Here is a 20,243-nt window from a genome sequence, read left to right as displayed (position 1 = left end):
AAGGGTACATTGGGCAAGGCTGGACACCAGAGGATACAGAATTGTGCAGCTGAGACTTTTTCCTAGAGATATGCATGAGTTGGGATCAGTCATTAGCTGAGGCTCCAAGCCCCAAGTGTGCTCAATTATCTCATCGAGCATCATTCACAAAATACAAATTCAAAGATAAAATTATTAAGAATTTCAAGATGATGCCCACAGGGCATTAAATTCCCAGTGTAGGCCTGGGTGACTGTCCAGTTGCAAAACCATGAAGCTGGCCCTGCACCTGTATCTGTATCTGCTTCTATAACTATATCATCTATAACTATGTTTATATCATCTATATTATTATATTTAGGTCTGTGTCTATGCCAATGTCTATATCATGTCACCACCAGCAAAAACAAGATAAAGTATTTCTGACACACTGGAGGATATCTTGTGTCTACTCCAACTAGCCAAATTTCCTTTGATGGTTTTCCCTCTGATGTGGGTGAGACCCATCCCTTATACTGTGTCATCCACCAAACAGTGTTCCATGAGTAACAGAGGTTAGGTGACTCATCAGTTATACTCCCAAATGTTCACCACCACCCCCAACAATGTTTTGTTTTGTTTCATTTTGTTTTGTTTTGTTTGGACAAACATCTTTATTTCAAAAATCAAATAAGTAGACAGGGTAAAAAATATGGTCAACAACTTCACACAAGGATCTTAGAATTACTTGTTCAATTTATTCAGAATGTATCAAAAGTGTTCAAATACTCATGATTAGCACATAAAATATCTGGTTATATTACTTTTCTGTGGATATTTAGTATTTTACAGTAAGATCTCATACTTATTACAGTGTAAAAGAGACCAACACCTCTTTTTTCTGCTTTATAGACTAAAAGGCTAAAAGTACAAATGCAAATGTAAAACAACCTCTGGATTACAATTCTAAAATAGCTCATGATTTAACTAGTACAGATAACAACTAGTTCACTTAATCCTCACTTTACTGACTGAGGAAAAGGAAATAAAATATTACAGAAACTAAGCACTTCATTGTGGGCTTCTTGTTTGCTCTTGTTCCCAGCCTCCAATTTTACAAATGTAGATCCAGGATTCTCAAATGACCTCAGCATCTCTATTCCCATTCTCCTTCAGGGGCAGACATGTGACATTTAGCATCACAAAAGCTTTTTGTCTTCAGCTTCTTGGGTGGTGCTATGCACGTTGCCTATTAACTTTTATAACAACATCCCTAAATGTATGATTTAATCAATGGGTGTGTGCTTTCAATTTCATTCCTTACCACAAGCTTTTAGTTTGAAATCTGTTTACCAAATCTTGATTATGACATTTGTTTTGCATTGTTAAATCCAGGTAGAGCTATCTGAATAAACTATCAATTTTCAATCTCTAAAATAAAAATATTTCAAGATTATTGATAGAGAGCTCATTATATATAACATTTTTCACAAGCAAACAGTGACCTATTGATAAGTGACAAGAAACTGGATGTACTGTTTTTTTTTAAAATATAAAATGAATTTCATTAGGTTTTTTTTTTGTTGTTGACAATTGCTCTAATTTTTTTTTTTTTTTTCATTTTTATTGAGATTGTTCAGATACCATGCAATTATCCAAAGATCCAAAGTGTACAATCACTTGCCCCTGGGTACCCTCATACAGCTGTGCATCCATCACACTTAATTTTTGTTCAATTTTTAGAAACTTTTCATTACTCCAGACAAGAAATAAAGTGAAAGATGAAAAAAGAAAAGAAAAGAAAAGGAAACTCTGATCCTCCCCTATCCCTAACCAACCCCCCTCAATTGTTGACTCGTAGTATTGATATAGTACATTTGTTACTGTTTATGAAAAAATGTTGAAATACTACTAACTGTAGTATATAGTTTGTAATAGGTATATAGTTCTTCCCTATATGCCCCTCTATTATTAACTTCTAATTGTATTGTCATACATTTGTTCTGGTTCATGGAAGTGATTTCTAGTATTTGTACAGTTGATCATGGACATTGCCCACCATAGGATTCAGTTTTATACATTCCCACCTTTTGACCTCCAACTTTGCTTCTGGTAACATAAATGACTCTGAGCTTCCCCTTTCCACCTCATTCACACACCATTCGGCGCTGTTAGTTATTCTCACATCTTGCTACCAACACCCCTGTTCATTTCCAAACATTTAAGTTCATCCTAATTGAACATTCTGCTCATGCTAAGCAACCACTCCCCATTCTTAAGCCTCGTCCTATATCTTGGTACCTTATATTTCATGTCTATGAGTTTACATATTATAATTAGTTCCTATCAGTGAGACCCTGCAATAATTGCCCTAATGTGTCTGGCTTATTTCACTCAGTATATTGCCCTCGAGGTTTTGTCATCAACCCATTTTTTTTTAATATGGTTTTGTTCACTCACCATACATTCAATCCCAAGTAAATAATCGATGGTTTTCTGCATGGTCATACATTTATGTGTCCACCACCTTCACCACTATCTATATAAGAGCATCTACATTTCTTCCACAAGGCAGGAGGGAGAGTCAAAGAAGGTAGAGAGGCAAAGAAAGAGGAAAAAAAAAAGACAGCTAAGAAGCAGCAAAAGGAAAAATAACCTTAAATCAAAGTAGAATAAAGAATCAGACAATACCACCAATGTCAAGTGTCTAACATGCCTCCCCTATCCCCCCCTCTTATCTGCATTCACCTGGGTATATCACCTTTGTTACATTAAAGGAAGCATAATACAATGATTCTATTAGTTACAGTCTCTAGTTTATGCTGATTGCATCCCTCCCCCAGTGCCTCCCCATTTTTAACACCTTGCAAGGTTGACATTTGCTTTTTCTCCCTCGTACAAGAACATATTTGTACATTTTATCACAATTGTTGAATACCCTAGATTTCACCAAGTTACAAAGTCCCAGTCTTTAGCTTTCCTCCTTTCTTGTGGTGTCTCACATGCTCCCCACCTTCCTCTCTCAACCGTATTCATAGTTACCTTTGTTCAGTATACTTACATTGATGTGCTACCATCTCCCCAAATTGTGTTCCAAACCATGCACTCCTGTCTTCTATCACCCTGTAGTGCTCCCTTTAGTATTTCCTGTAGGACAGGTGTCTTGTTCACAAAGTCTCTCATTGTCTGTTTGTCAGAAAATATTTTGAGCTCTCCCTCATATTCGAAGGACAGCTTTGCTGGATACAGGATTCTTGGTTGGTGGTTTTGGTTTTTCTCTTTCAGTATCTTCAATATATCACACCACTTCCTTCTTGCCTCCATGGTTTCTGCTGAGAGATCTGCACATAGTCTTATTAAGCTTCCTTTGTATGTAATGGATCGCTTTTCTCTTGCTGCTTTCAGGATTCTCTCTTTGTCTTTGACATTTGATAATCTGATTATTAAGTGTCTTGGCGTAGGCCTATTCATATCTCTTCTGTTTGGAGTACGCTGCGCTTCTTGGATCTGTAATTTTATGTCTTTCATAAGAGATGGGAAATTTTCATTAATTATTTCCTCTATTATTGCTTCTGCCCCCTTTCCCTTCTCTTCTCCTTCTGGGACACCAATGATACGTACATTATTGTACTTTGTTTCATCCTTGAGTTTCCAGAGACGTTGCTCATATTTTTTCATTCTTTTCTCCATCTGCTCCTTTGCATGTAGGCTTTCAGGTGTTTTGTTCTCCAGTTCCTGAGTGTTTTCTTCTGCCTCTTGAGATCTGCTGTTGTATGTTTCCATTGTGTCTTTCATCTCTTGTGTTGTGCCTTTCATTTCCATAGATTCTACTAGTTGTTTTTTTGAACTTTTGATTTCTGCCGTACACATGCCCAGTGCTTCCTTTACAGCCTCTATCTCTTTTGCAATATCTTCTATAAACTTTTTGATTTGATTTAGCATTAGTTGTTTAAATTCCTGTATCTCAGTTGAAGTGTACATTTGTTCCTTTGACTGGGCCATAACTTTGTTTTTCTTAGTGTAGGTTGTAATTTTCTGTTGTCTAGGCATGGTTTCCTTGGTTATCCAAATCAGGTTTTCCCAGACCAGAACAGGCTCAGGTCCCAGAGGGAAGAAATATTCAGTATCTGGTTTCCCTGTGGGTGTGTCTTAGAAAATTGCTCCACCCTTTGATGCCTTGGGTCACTGTGCTTTTCTGCCCAGCAGATGATGCCTGTTAGCCTATAATTCTTGACTGGCATGAGTAGGTGTGGCCGTGTTCCCCCAGGCTCTGAGGTCTGGTTCTGAATGGAAAGGGCCCCACCCCTTTCCTCCTAGAGAAGACAGAGCCCCCAGGTGGAGGTCATTAGCATTTCTATGGTCTCTCTCTCTGCTTGTGCTTTCTCCACCCTTCTCCGCTTCACAGCCCTGGAAACTGAAAATGACTGGGGCTTTCTCCACTGAGCCAAAAAAGAAACAGATAGTCCCCTTCAGATCCAGTCCAAGGCGACCCTCCAGCTCTCCCAGGTCAGTCATCACCCAAAGCCTCTGTCTGTTTTTTGGGGATGCGTACCTGTAGTGAGCAGTTCACACTCACTACTTAAAACCCTAGTTGGAGCTCAGCTGAGCTATATTCACTTTCTGGGAGAGAGCTTCTCTCTGGCACCACGAGGCTTTGCAGCTCAGGCTATGGGGGAGGGGTTCCCATGACTTGGTTCCACAGGTTTTACTTACAGATTTTATGCTGTGTTCTTGGGCATTCCTCCCAATTCAGGTTGGTGTATGATGAGTGGATGGTCTCGTTTGTCCCCCTGCAGTTATTCTGGATTATCTACTAGTTGTTTCTGGTTTTTTGTAGTTGTTCCAGGCGGACTACTTAGCTTCTACTCTTCTCTATGCCACCATCTTGCCCCTCCTCCCACCCCCAACAATCTTGCTCTCTATTTGGACAGTAAATTCTTATGTTCCTCCCTCAGTTGTTGCTGATTTTCTAAATTCCCACAGTTAATTAATTGACAAGCATTGAACTGCACAGATTGGGATTTTAAGCCCACAAATACATTTATAATCAATTTGCTGGAACTTGTTACACTTTGAACATGAAATATTACAACTTATATAATAATGTCATGTTTAGACTGAACATAAGGTACTATGCAAGCACAAAATTTGACCCACCCCCCTCTTCCCTTCCAATATGCTTTCTTTTTAGAGTGATTCTCAGGGCATCTGAGGTAGGATTTACTTTCCAGGACTTGGGCTGAGTGGTTGGGTACTTACCATCTTGTTCGGTCCCTTTACTTGGGTGTAATGAGTCCAACCTCTTTCTGCTGTTTGGACTGCCATTTCAACCATCAGCAAGACTTGATAGGTTACTTCCCAGATCAGTTGAAGTTTAGATTCTTTCCACGACTTGATTAGGACCCAGCTGCTGGGTTGGTGTGAATGTACAGCAAATTCGAGAGGTGGGGTCTGAGCCAGCAGACCACAATGCCTGAGGGATGATAAAGTAGAAGACTAAGCCAGTATATAATTTTTAAGGAAGAGACTTTTTGTGTATAGGGAAGGGATTTCTTCAGTCTTCCTGGGAAAAGGAAAATTACCAGAATGTACTTTAGCCAAACTTTTGGAGTCATTTCAGTGTAATCAACCTGAATGCTTTGGAATGGTATGAGGTCTGGCTCTCTTCCCCCTTGTACCTGCTTTCTTAAGACCTTTTCATTAATCTTTTGACAAATTATACACCATTAATATATTTGTTTAGCGACTGTATAAAGGCCTACACATCCAAATTGCCTAAGTATTAAATTACACATGGCTTGTACCCCCCAATGACTCCCCTGCTGTAAAACTGCTAATACCTCCTTCAGGTACAGACACTCTTGAACTCATTTGCATGAAGAGCAGCAAGATTTTACCAACATTTAAGGCTATTTACTGGTCAAAAAGAATGGAACAATTAGACTAAAGGACAATAATAATTTAGAATAACCCAAGATTAATGAACACAAAAAGGCTCACCATTCTTAAACACCCCACAAAATCCAGTCTTTAGTACACCTAGTTTAGTGATGCCTGAATATACTTTATTTACATACACCTTGAACACACATACAGGGTTTTCTGTTAGATGAGTAATAACCCACTCTCCAGGGAGAGGAGGACAAGCCTTGATGTGTGGCATTTGACAATATATGTGGTGTCTCTATTCTCCCCAGAGCCAAATTCAAGCTAGCAATCTGATATCACCAAGCACAGAGCTGGAAAGAGATATGCACCACTTACTGTCCTAAGTTCATTTGATTCAGCTTTAGTGAACCTCAACCCCTTTTACAGGAATATGTGCATATAATCCACTTGTACTTTGAGTATGAACTTTTTGCTTTTGTCCAAAATATATTATCAAAACCATACCATGAATCACAAGGACACATGGCCCCTTATAAATCTGGAACACAGACAGACACATACAGTTTATATACACACCTATAACCATAAAAAACATGCACACATTTTGCCCATTTACAAGCATGTACAGCTAACACACTACTGTTATGTATACACAGAAAACTTCTACACATACACAGTCTTTCTCACTTTTAAGTAAAGAGTTGTCTCATTCTCCACACTATTGTGAACCTGCACACACTTGCCCATCTAGAGTACACACAAATTAGTGTACACTACAAAGACACAAAGAAATATCTCCAGTTTACTATAGATGAGTACACAGGAAATTTCTGCCAAGTCCTGAATTATACACTGACAAACTCCCACAGTTTCAAAGACTTCTACAGAATCATATTACATGCTTCTATTCCATACAAATACAATTATCCCACATCCCTGTATAAACATACAACCCTAACTTCCATTAGATACATGAATTTTCAACTCTCAGAATGCATCCAAATACACAGTCCTAGAAAATGTGCATACAACTTCCTGTGCATCCTGAATGCACATATTAAGGAAATTTAAACACAGCTTCCACGTGCCTTAAATAGACTTAATTAAACAACACACTAAAATATGCAAATGTATTCACCAATACCTATTCAGCCCCACATTACTTAAGTATACAAATAGAAAATTACACAAACCCCATGCTACAAATCCCCCCTCTTTCAGTCTCTGGGTCTGGGGTTTTAACTTTCTGCACAGCCAGCACATGGCATAGTCAGATTCCTCCTTGGAAAAAGGTTTCTTTTCATTCATCAACATAATGCATGAGGTCAGCACAGAGCCAATGCTTATCTGCCTCATATTTTGGCCAGAATACATTAGGCAACAAAATGTTTTCTTTTGTCTAAATGTAACAATATTTGATCATTTTTCTTTTATCTTTCTCTTGGTCTGATCACTTTTGGCCTGATGTTTCAACATCTTCCCCAATGGACTATTCAGAGGAATGTTCCCAGGGGACCAAAAAGGTACCCCTTTCCTTTATTCCTGGCTAGCCAGCTGCCTCTATTCCCCAATCTGAGCCTTGTCTGGGCATTTTCCCCTTAGGATCAGCCTCAGATTCATCAGAATGTTTCAACCACCAAGACAATGCTTAATAGTCCTTTTTTTTTTTTTTTTTTTTTTTTTACCTTGGTCTATCCATAGAGACACCTGGTCACTGTGAGGCACGTTTTTCCTTCCCCTTTTCTTGTCCACAATTGGAAGACCTAAGCATCTGATTGTTGGTCTCATCAGCAGTCAGAGGTGTGCCCCCAACAATGGAGTCCAAGACCACTCAAATGGTGGGGCATGCCTTCCCTTCTTCCATCCTGGGGGTCCCTCTCATGCTTCAGATCCCAGATGAGCCCCCAAGTTGTGAGAAACAAGCAAAAAGGAATAAATGCTTACCCATTTGTGGAGAAGGAAAGAATTTATTTACAATCTTGCAAGAAGTGACTCACAGCCAGAAATGAGGCAGGCATGGCAAACAATAGAACACAGCAAAATTTATCTTCAACTTAACATGCAAGGCCCTCCCCTGTTTCTCCATTGGCTGGGTACTTCAGAGGGTATGGCCTATCTGAGAGAGCTAATTAGTCTGCCTTTGGGATATTAAATTGTACAGCCTTTCAGGCAGAGTTAACTAGTTTAAATTTCTCCCTGAGAGTTCCCACCTTTGATTATACCCCACATCCTTTCCATTCCAATAACCCCGGTTACTTTTCCCATATAAGGAGCTGGTGCTGATTCTAGGCATATGTCATGGCTCTGTCTCTCTCCTTCCCCTTACCACAGAGCCAGCTTATACCAGTTCTGCCACTGAATCTCCATTTTCCCTATTCCATGTTGCCTTTGTGTGAAAGCTAAACTTAACCCTTTCTTACAGAACCAACATAGGACTTGGATTTCAGGATGTGTAACTTCCTTTGCAACAGTGTCTATGCTGGACTTAGACTTCCAGCCCCTTTTCTCCACAAGAGAGCCATGCTGGCAACTGCTCATTGATGGATTGAGAAGGGGCTAGACTGGGGGCTTCTAAATTGCTGATATTCATCAGAATAATCTGGAGAGCTTGTTGACACCAGGATTCAGGGTTCCACCCTTGACATACTGATAGAGCAGGTCTGGAGGTTTTGCCCTAGACTCTGCGTTTCTAACAAGCTCCCAGGTAAGGTTGCCTCTACAAGGGCCACACTTTGAGTCAAACTCAAAGTGTCACTTTGAGAGAATTAAGGAAGATGGAGCACTGATTCATGGAGAGATAGCCATGTGGGAATGGACAGGTGCTGGCTGCCTAGAAACACTTTCGGAAACAAGAGAGGACAAACACAGGTTGCTGAGGTGTTGTTGGGTTGCTGGTTAGAGGCAAGGCTGCTGTCTCAAACAGACCTGTTAAGCATCCTCCAGATTAAATGGTATTTTGATATTTCAGGTGACCTTCTCTGACTAGGCCCTGGATCAGAGGCAAGGAAGTTATGATCCCACCCTTGTGGGACCTCAGTCTAGAAGTCCTCCTCATGACAGAGCATAGATAGACTGTGCCAAGGTGAGGACCATACCCAGGAAAGGTTCCCTGGAAGAGGTGGTCACCAGCCACATCTTGAAGGATGGGTAGGGATTACTTGAAATTGAAACTGTCCTGGTATATTCAGGGTTTACAGATGCTATGGAGCACACCACTTGATGCACACAGAGTTTGTGCTGCTCTGGGGTGTGCATCAAACCAGCATCACACACAGCCAACTTCCTTTTAATCTCATGAGGCGGGGTAGGGGAGCTAGGATAACCTTCCCTGTGTTGCTTCTAAGATTAAACTTGACAACACCCAGAGAAGTAAACAGCTTGTGTCCATGGCTTCCTCTTTGGACTAAAAATCAGACACCAGCATGTTTTCCCTGTCAGATACTCTGTTGAGTGAAATGCACATTTTGCTGGAGATGAGCTGGTGGATAATGGTGGGAGATGTTTGTGGAGGTCCTCTCATGGTACTTGCTTATGTTGAGGATTGGAGAAGAATGCCAAGGTTCTGTTTCCTGAAGCTCTGGACAAGGTCCACAAGGATCTGTAAGGTCCAGCCTGGTGGCAGATGACAAATACACACAAAAATGTACCACAGGTGAAGGCTTAGAACAAGGAGGCTTCCTGACCTTTTCTCCACCCATGTTGTCCAAGACAGTAGCCAGTGCTGAGCCCTTGAAATGTGGAAGTCCAAACCAAGATATGGAAAACACATATCTGATTTCAGAGGCTTGGCACACACCCAAATAATGTGAAATATCTCGTTAATCTTGTGTCATATTGATTACATATGAAAATGATAACATTTTGAATATGTCGGGTTAAGCAAAATATATTAATTGCTGTGTCTTTTACTTAAGTCAATGTAACTAGAAAACACATAATGATATATGTGATGTGCTCTGTATTTTCTATTGGAAAGAGCCAATCCAGCTTTTGTCACTTCCAGAGGCCCAGGTATACTGTGCCCATCCCCATTCCCCACAAGCCACAAGCCAGGAACTCCTTGGTCCCAGGGCTTTGTTTAGCACCATAGGGTTCAGGAGAAAGAATGCAGGCTTGGACCTGAGTTAGAATCCCAGTTCCACCAGCTTACTAGCTGAGTCCCCTCAGCAAGTGATGTCATCATCTCTCTAAGGTTCAGATGCCCTCTTTAAGATGGAGCAATATTTATCTACCATTTGGGTTCAGAAAGGACTAGATAAGATGCTGTCTGTAAGGTGTGTGACCCAGTGAGGGCTCTGCAAGAATAACTGGTGCTAACTGAAAGCCTCTGATGCCAGAACCAGCAGCTTGTTGAGTGGGCATGGGGAATGTTCAGCCCCACTCTGACCTCCCTCACTGGCCTGGCCCCATCTGCCTGGCCTGCAGGGTCCCTCTCCAAGCCTGAGACCTGGGCATCCATAAATCGTGGGCTGCAGCAGGACACACCTCACCTCCTCCCTGTCCTGATTCAAGTCTGACCTCCTCTCCCAGCTCTTCCTCCTGCAGGGCCCCACTGAGCTGGGCAGAGGAGAGAGAAATGCCCAAATTTGGTTCTGCCAGTCCTTACAGGCCACATCAGCACAGCTCAGGTGCACTCTAAGCCACAGCCCCTGGGAAATGCTCCTTAGTGGTACCCAGGAGTCACCTGGATACAGCCCTCTTAGAGATGGGTGGGTGAAGTTGGGAAACTGGGTCTCCTAGGACACAGGGAGAAGTTTCTGGCAAAACCTGCTGAACCATTCTCCAAGGACATGGTGGTTCTAAGCCTCCCCCAGGCCCTGCCAGGCTCAGTCCAGCACACACCTGTTGTGTGCCCAGTTAGGAGTCTCCCTACCCTGCAGGACCAGTGTCTTAGCTCCTGGGTCAGCCAGTGTATGAGAACCATGTCCTAATTAAACACTGATCCATATGGGTGCTTGCAGGTCACCTTGACCTAAAAGGGTGGCTGTTATTGCTAAAGCCCAGTGCATGCAGACATGCCTTGAGGCCAGGCTAACTCTCCCCTGAGGTCACACTTCCTGACCCTTGCTCTTTATCCTCTGGAAGACACTGAAGGGTCACCTGTTCCCAGAGGGATGGTTCACAGTGACTGTGCTGAGCAGGGATGGCCCCAGGCCTTCCAGGAGGTGCCCATCCTGGGACCCAGGCTTATCCCCTCCCAGTGGGAGCCAGTGCAAAATGGTCTTTCAGCATCCCAGCCCACACAGAGGTTCCAGAGTAGGTGCTGGGCCTGCTGAGACTGCAGGGACTAGCCTCATCCCAGTCCCCACTCCCTCCTCCTTATCAGTCCGGATAGGCTGGGGTCTTAGTCCTGGGGGGGTGGGTAAAGACCTGAACATCCCTGATCCAAGCTCAGTCCATGACCATGAAGGGTTCCAGCTGGGAAGAAGCCACTCCCAGGCATGCACCTCTCAGGCTGGCTTCAGATGGCCAGGCTATAGGCGAGAGGGCGCTGCGGAAGATGCATCTGTCTGGGAGGAGCAGCCCTGGGAGCCCTCTCTGTGCCCTCCTCCAATCCCAGGCCCACTGTGCACCCCAGTCCTGGGAGTGCCCCCTCCCCTGGGAGCCTCAGAGGCATTCTGGGCACATCCAGCAGGATCCCAGAGAGAGGCAGCACAGTGCAGTGCCCGGGCCTAGGAGCTGAAGAACACGCGGGTGTCGCAGAGGAGGTGCGGGGCACACTCGCTCAGGCAGTGGGTCACTCCAACACGGTAGAGACCCAGGAAGCCACAGCCTGAGGATAGGCTCCAGCCATGCTCAGGGTCATACATGGTGGTGACAGGTCATCCGGGGTCTTGTTCTGCTGCTGCTCAGTCTGGCATAGGTGCGCCCTGAACCTGGAGTCCCGCCAAGGCTTGGGGATTCCCAGGCTGAGACCCGTTATGGGCACCAGCTTCTGCCCCACCCCATGCAGTTGATCTCTGTCCCACACCTAACTCCAAAGAACAGGGAAGGTCTTGGAGAGAAATGCTTTCCCTTTAATCCCCTGAATCAGGGTAAAAATCTCAGTTGATGTCAGGGGTTCCTTAGTGTCCCTTTGACACTTAATCTCCCTTAAACAGGCACCAGTATTGAAATAGAATTTAAGGTCTTTGCTTTACTTCCTTGTAGTTTTGTTGTATGATTGTCTTGGATTCATGGCACATGGTAAGGCTTTTTCATTTATGATAGTGACAGAAAGGTTCCTCTTTAGCAAATCACTTGTAAGCAAGCACTGTGAGTATCACGTGCTGGGGCTGTGTGTGCAGACAGGTGGGGAGTTTTGGAGGCTCAGGACTAGTTTATCCTGGTTCCCTTAGCAGATGCCTACATGCCACTCACCCTCTGTGCACACACTCCCGCTGTGACCCACTGAGCAGCCACGTGGAGAGGTTAATCTTTGCCCGGAGTGTGTAAGCAGTGGGTGCAGCATTGGAACCCAGCACAGGATCTGGGTCCACACTTCTCTGGTATGAATTCCTTCCTCCCCTCTCTCTCTGTCACTCTGAGTCTTTGTTTCTTTCTCACACACTCATGCATCCACCATGACATTTTATGAAGAGTCACCTGGCACCACTTCTGTTGGGGCCCTGCCCTCGGTGCTGTCACAGTGAACCATAAACATCCCCTCTTTTACCTCACTGTCACCTAGCAAAATGCTTCTCCCCATCTATTGAACTTTTGCCTCAGAAGAAAAGGTGAGAGCCAATGACATGTGTGGGTTGTGCCACTGCTCACATCAGACAGATATTGCTTTGAAGAAGGGGGAGGATTGGCAGCTGACACAGTGTGTGCCAGACACTGGGCCAGGGTGGGAGAGGCAAACACTGTCCTGAGGGTCCCAGTGTACATTAGCACAATGAAGGCTCTGAGAAGTCCTGCTGTAGCTATCTCTCTTTAACTTGCCTTAACTTGATATTTCCTGAATTTACTGGATCATAGATGTTTTCCTTGTTCCTGTTTGCAAGTTGTCTGCGGCCTTCAGTGGTGCTGTTCACCAGCATTTCTACTGCTCCTCTTTTGCTCAGGGTAGAACAGCCTTCCTGTGACCCAGCCATGTGACTTTCTCTCATGAACACATCATAAGCAGGAGGGATGTACATCACTTCTGGGTGAAAACCTTAAGAACCATATTCCCTTCATCCCTCCATGGTGATCTGTGGTCCTCCAAATGATGGTCTGGGAGTGAAGACAACTTAAAGCAGCCCCAGCCAGGTCTGATGGACACAGAGCATGAGGGAGAAGTAAACTTCTGGAGCTTCTTGTTAATGCAGCTGAACCATATCCTATGTGATAAAAACCACCTGGTAACATCTGCAGGGACACCAGTATTCCTGAGAATGTGACCTGGCCCAGTCAGAGGTGGAAAGGCAGTTTCAGTGGTGACCCTGGTTCTCTTAATGAACTCAAACCCCAAGCCTGGGAGGCCATGGGTAGGGGAGGCTGGATCACCTGGTCCTTCCTCTATTCCACTCTGACTTCACCTTCTCTGCAGGAATCCCTTAAAAATTCCAGCTGTCTCTGAGACAGCTTCAAGGTGTCATCCCTTATCACTCTGACCCGAGGTTGGTGTTGGCTCTGGTGTCTGACAGCACTTTTGGGAAAGTTCTATCCAGCTGTTCCTGTGTATGTCCTTCATCCACATGGCCAACTCCAAGACATGCTCAGAACCACCTCCCCATATGCTCCCATTTCTTGGAAAGTGCCTGTCTCTTTTCCCCATCCTCAAACCCTCATCAACATAAGGGTCCCCCTTGGCCAAAACATAGTAGTCCACTGGTGGGCTTCACAGAAGCTGGGCCAGTGAATCCCTTCCTATTGTTAAAATGTGACTCCAAAGTCCTTACCACCTCCTCCCCATATGCAGAATGGCAGATGGCAGGGAGAGAAGTAACCAAGATGCTGACAATGATAACAATGACAGCTAAAGTTATCAGGCACTTCCTCTGTGCATGGTCCGTGCCAAACACCTTCCATGTGTTAGCTTATATCATCCTGTTGGCTTCACTCTCCAAGTATATCCCAACCCTGGTGTTCCCTTGTTGCAGAGACATTCTGTAGATAGGATTAGCATCTGCAATCAGTTGACTTTCAGTAAAAGATTCAGTAATGGGGGTGGGCTTCAGCTAATGAGTTGAACACTTACAGAACAAAGAACTGAAGTTTCCCAGAGTACAATTTCTCCTTTAAGTCTTCCCTATCAAGTCCTGCCTGCATTTGCAGCCTGCTGACCTGCCTTACAAACTTCAGACTGTCAGCCCCCACAATTGCATCAGCCAGTTTCCTAAACTAAATCTCTTAATAGATATACACATTTATCCTATTGGTTCTGTTCCCTGGACAACCCTGGCTGGGACTTGAAATGGATATAAAGACAATGGAAAGATTTTTAAAAATAACATTTATGTAGGTGGTGGTGGCTGAGAAGGCAGTGATGGTGGTGGCAGCTGCTCTGGAGGTCACATTCCTGCTTCTTTGAGTGGGTCACCTTGGGCACCAAGAAGGTTCTCATCTTTGAGGTGGCTGAGGGTGGCTTCTTGGACATCTCATGGTGATTACAAGGCCTGGCAATAACAAAATTTATAAAGAAGACCAGGAATCCAGTGGGAAATACAGATTTGCTGCTCACATGGATGGAACATATGAGTATTGTTTTAGCAACAGGATGTCCACCAATACTTCGAAGAGAGTGATGTTCTCCACCAATATTGGGGAGGCCCCAAAAAGATAAGAGCTGGAAACTAAAGTTCACCAGAACAAGCTAGAAGAAATGATTAATGAACTAGCAGTGGCAATGACAGCTGTAAAACAAGAACAGGAGTACATGGGAGTTTGGAATAATACACACAGAGTGATCAATGAGAACACAAACAGCAGAGTGGTCCTTTGGCCCTTCTTTGAAGCTCTTGTTCTGGTTGCCATGACATTGGGAGAAATCTACCACATGAAGAAGTTTTTTGAAATCCAAAGGATTGTTTAAAAATCTTTTGTCTCTTATCTCACTGTTTTCTAAACATCTTGGTCACAATAATGTCAATCATTTCTTTGTTTTTGTTTTCTGAACTGTACCTTCACAGCTTATGTTTCTTTGTTATTAATAGTTATATGGGGGAAAACAGCTTTTTAAGAAAGTTATAATGAGAATTTGACACTTGATTGGCATCATTTCTTATTTGAATTCTGCTTCCATTATACAGTCCTTCTGGAACTCAAACACTGTAAATGAAATATAGAAGTATGGTCCTTTCTATGTCTTTTTCTTTTATTTTCCTAATAAAGTGTGGTTTGTTCAATAAATCAGCACAAAGGCTGACGGTACTCCACTAAAAGTTATATTCTGATATTCTGCATTCTTGGGATCCTTCCCCTGCAGTTCAAGTAGGTAAAGATTCATTTTGTTGACTTCTTATGAGAAAAAAACCAGTGTGCATCAGGATATTTTCTGCCCATCCTAATGGCACAGCTCTCTGACTATGGTGTAGGCAAGCATGGGTGGGTACTTTTATACTTTCTTGTTTTTGCTTTAAGATAAGACTTGCTGCAACATACATTCCCCACCCCCCTAAATTTTTACATTAACCTTAAGTCTCAGTCACCTCTACTTAAATTGATGACACAAGCAGCTAGTAACCAGTTTTTTTGTTTTTTTGCCTAAACTTGTAAGAAGTTGCTATCAAAGCCAATTCTCTGGGTGTTTCAGCAAATGGTAGCTCTTTTCCTTTCTGTACTGACATGTCAACTTTCTCTGTTCTTGGCACATAGGAAGTGTGTATTCACACAATTGGAAAAATCCTGACTCCTAATGCCAAAGGGTTAAACCACTTGGATTTCATTTCAATAATATATAGCCACTATTTTATTTTTCATCAATGGCATTTTGGGCCACTATTTAATCAGCATTACTGAACATTGGTGTCAGTCCTGGGGTTTTGTTTTGGTTTCTCTTGGGTCTTTCATTTTTGGCACATGGAAATTTGTATAAAATTAAATGATTCTCTTGGTCTCTGATGATGGGTTTAAAATTAAAGGAGCATCTGGTTTGGTGTGGAGATGATGATCCAGAATTATGTCATGACTGATAAATATTAGTTACTTGTAAATTGTTTTTTGATCTTTGCACAGGGAAAACTACAAGTAATGAGTTTTATAAAATTAAATTTGTTACAGGTTTTCATGTTCAGGATAAACATTAATTTTTAACATAGGTGAAAATATTTGCAACAATTTTTTGATAAGGTGACTTGCTTCACCTCAGGACAACTGTTGGATGCCAGTTATTTTTGTGTGTGTGAAAACATATCACAATTGAAAAATCACATTTATTATGAGTTATATGCTGATTTTAAAAGTAATACATGTTCAACATAGAAATCTAGAAAACAAAGTGTATGAGTAAAATATAATTATGAGTAATCATAAAATGATAACCTGTGTAAATATTCCAGAATATATACATTTGGTCTTTTTTCTATCTATATACCCATATATACATAGACACCAATATAATTTTATTTATTTTTAACCATACTTGGCCAATACTCTTCTTCAAGTTTTGCAATCTGTTTGTTAACCAAAGACTATTGATCCCTCACATCAAATATAATAGAAATGTTTGTTCTTGATAGTGGAATATTCGAGTGTGCATGTACCCTTAAATTAGAAGAAGCCTTTATTTGGGAAGGTGGGAGAAACCAAAGAATATTTGGATTTGCTGAAGAGAGATGCCACAGTCCAGGAGTGGTGGAGGTGGCAGGACAGAAGAGCCTCATGGGTCCAGCTGGAGGAGGTGGGATGGGGTAGCATTTAAGGCTCAGGTGCAGAGGGAAGTCTTGGCCACTTCTCAAAGAGTATGACACTTCCTTGTCTTAGTGCACATTTATAAAAAACAAACCATATGCCCATTGTAAAGAGTATTTCAAAAACCAGAAAGAAAATGAGTCCCTTTAGTACTATCAGCCATTTAATGTCTTTCTTTCTTGATAACCTTCACAAAGCTAGTGTATATATCTGTACATAAATAATTTGCTTATTATGAATACTGGTAACTTTAGTTACAACTGCTAATGACCCATGATGAGGTTCTAACAGAAGCAAATCTGCTGGGAAATTCCAGAGTAAGAGTTTCCAATAAAGGTGTGAAGAGATGTTACAAGAACTTAGGCTGAGGGCTCCAGGAGGTGTCAGGATTGGCTAATGCCCGCCCCCCCCCCCCCCCCCCCCCCCCCCCCCCCCCCCCCCCCCCCCCCCCGTCCATCCCAGAGAGGTGACAATTGCTTTGTTCTGAGGCCTGGGTAGCTTGGAGAGCCTGGCCCCTCACTCAGACCATCATGAAATAAGGAGCCAGAGTTGAAAGTCAGACTTCTGCCCCTGAAGGGGAGGCTTTTAGGCCCCTGTTTTTACAAGTAACCCATGCATTCAAGGAGTCCAAAATCTAATCACAGAAAAGAGGATGTGTTCTCAAGAGTTTACCCTGGAACCACTTTGAATTTAAATTATGTGGCTTCTTGATGAAGGTCTTTCTAAGAAGTTACTAGTTCTTCAATGCCAGGATACTTACACAACTAAGGGTGAATATCCCCTACCTATGGCCTAAGCACTTGTAACACCTCCTCACACCTTTATCAGAACCTCTTACTTTGGAATTTCCCAACTGGTTTTCTTTTGCTGCACAATGTAGGTGAGAGTTTTGACTTTGCCAATACCTAGGAGTTTGAGTGTATCCTTTTTTAATTGTCCTACTCAAGGACATAAATAAGAAAATCCACACCCACTTCACTTTGAGTAACATTACCTTAAGTTTGCTAATAATACATTATACCTGGGGCAAAGGTCAGTTCCCTGAATCAAGTGTTCTTTGTCAATAAAGCTGGAGGACTAGAGAGGACAGAGAGAAGGTTATTGTTTGGGAGTATGGGATGGGAAAATGACACAGGTCAGAAGTCACAGGAAATAAGCCAAGTTCACGTCTGAGAGGACAAGTAGAAAGGAGAGTTGTTGCTTCATTTCTGTTTGGTTTAAGCTTGGCATTCTGAGATGACTCTCTGCTCAGTAGGGATTTTCAATCTCCTATTCTATTAACATTTCACTGCTTCACACAATACACAACCCAACAGATAATAAAATTTCCTAATTTTTTATACAGGATCCTTTAATATTTTAGCTAGGTCAAAATAGAGGTTTTCAAATGGAAAAAAATTATTTCTTTAGTACTGACAGGCAGGACTCTGACTTGCAGGCAGCCCTACTTGGAGAAGCATCACAACCCTCATGCTGCCCAGAACCTCTCTTATATGGGGAAGTAGAATCATGCCACTCTCTTCCTTCCAACCCCAGGGGTGTACAAAGACCAAGGCCAGCCCAGTCCCCAGGAAGAGGACCCACCTGTCCAAACACCAGCCATTCTAGGAACCCCACACTGGTCAGTACATTAACAGGGCTGTGATGTTGAGCCAGCAATGGACCCCTCTTGCTTGTTCCTGAGGTGGCATATTCCAAGCAACTGACCAACTGACACACACACTTACATGTTAGCTTTCCAGGAAAGGTAGACTTCCACTTATAATAAAGTATCTTCCTAGTTTTTCATAAAAAGACTTCCATTACATGTGTCTTTGATAAACAGTAAATTGAGTGCAGAAGCCAGTGTTCTGTATATCTGAGGCATCAGCTCATTAAAAGGCCCAGGATAGGTAAAATTACAAAAGTTGGTTAGATTTATCACCCTTTAAAGAATTTCCTAAACTCTTCTCCAGAAATGACTGAGAAACTCTTTTCCAGCCCTCCCACCCTGGCAGCTACTTTGCTGCCTAAGAAGGTCAGACCACATTGGAAGATGGATCACTGTGTGGCCTCAGCTTGTGCCCTAATGGACAGTCCACAGGACAGGTGTCCAGGCTCACAGGGGTCTTGGGAGGCCATCAGTCAGTCATGTTCTGGTTTTTGTGTGAAAGGCCGGTGCTCTGGTGCTGGAGATCGGCATCTGAACCACAGGAAGAAAGCCAGCTTAGCTGCTGTTCCTGCAGCTCTGATATCTTCCATCACAGATTAGGTCGACCCACTTGACACTGAGTTCTTAACCACGAAAACTCAGCCCCCACACAGAGCTCCTGCCACTCCATGTGCTGGGGTGACATGGCCATCCTTGTCCTCTCAGTGCCCTAGACATCACCCACTGAACATCCACCAGCAAGCCCACCAATTGAATGGGTCTATCCATTGCATCCACACAAACCAGCTCACCAGCAGCATCACATTGCAGCCTGCCACCACCCACCACCAACACAGACTACTGCTGGCTGGCTGTCACCACTCCCTCAGAATGCAACTGCCCAAGGCTCTCCCTAAAGTCTATGGCAGCCTCCCCCATCCTTTTATGCAGACCAGGTGCTTCTTGCCCTTGCCCAGGCATGGTGGCAGTCCCCTGGTTGGAGCCTCTGCTGCCAGGTGGGCCCTGTAATCCACCCTCCACTTCACAGTGTAAACCAAATCCTCACATTCACCATTTAAACCCTCCCATGGATGCCAATAATCCTAAAAACAAGGAAAACAATCAGGCCCCACTTCCTGAGGTAAGGATCCTCCCCATTGAAGAGGTCAGGAACAGACACCATGATTTTCAGGATAATGTTCAGTCCCCACATCTTCAGAATGGACTTCCTGCTCTGCATTGGCATTTTTCTGAATTCAGAATGTGGCCGCATTGCCTGGGCGGGCCACTTGTTAAGGATGCAGATTGCCAGGTTCTACCCCCAGAGGGGAATCCACATTAGCTGGCTCCCCCTCACCCATCCTGAGAAGCCTGGCTGATCCCTGCCACACCACCCTCCCTGGGCTGCAGGCATCCAGAGCTGTGTCCTGTAAGCAAAGCACAGACTACTGACAATCTCTGACCTTCATCCTGCTCCCTCTGCCTGAGATGTCCTTCCCCTGCTTTATCATCCAGCTCTGTCCTATGCTGCCATCAAGACTGGGTTCAAAATACTCCTCCTATAGGAAGTCTTCCTACATCTCTCTGCAGGACTCCTTGGCACTCCATGAGGTGCTGATTACCATTGTCAGCACTGTGACCTCTGATTCACCTAGCTGCCACCCCAAGACAGAGGATCCTTCCACTAGCAGACAAGGGTCTCACCACCAATCATGTGCTCAGCAAAAGGTTTCTGGAATGTCAGGGTCTTCTGCCCAGAGGAAGGGGGTGCCTTTGTAGCCCCCACACTTACAGTCAGATGATTTACCTGGAAGTGGGGAGCAGACAAGCCACCATATGAGAATAAATCTGGCAGGTCACCCACAGCAGACACTGGATGCCCTCAGGAATATCCGGGAACCATGTCACCAGCCTGTAGGAATAAAGCCCAAAGTCCCAAAGGCAGGAATGT

The 20,243-nt window shown here is 43.4% G+C and overlaps 2 pseudogenes; one reads left to right on the top strand and one right to left on the bottom strand.

Annotated features, from left to right (window-relative positions):
* LOC119542515 overlaps positions 1-20,243 on the bottom strand; it is a 230,353-nt pseudogene that overhangs the window by 176,619 nt on the left and 33,491 nt on the right.
* On the top strand, positions 9,270-14,845 carry LOC119541528 (annotated as a pseudogene).

This window comes from Choloepus didactylus, chromosome 8 (assembly GCF_015220235.1).
Source record: "Choloepus didactylus isolate mChoDid1 chromosome 8, mChoDid1.pri, whole genome shotgun sequence".
Lineage (NCBI taxonomy): Eukaryota > Metazoa > Chordata > Mammalia > Pilosa > Megalonychidae > Choloepus > Choloepus didactylus.
The sequence above is the reverse complement of the archived record's forward strand: the minus strand, read 5'-3'. Positions and strand labels throughout refer to the sequence as shown.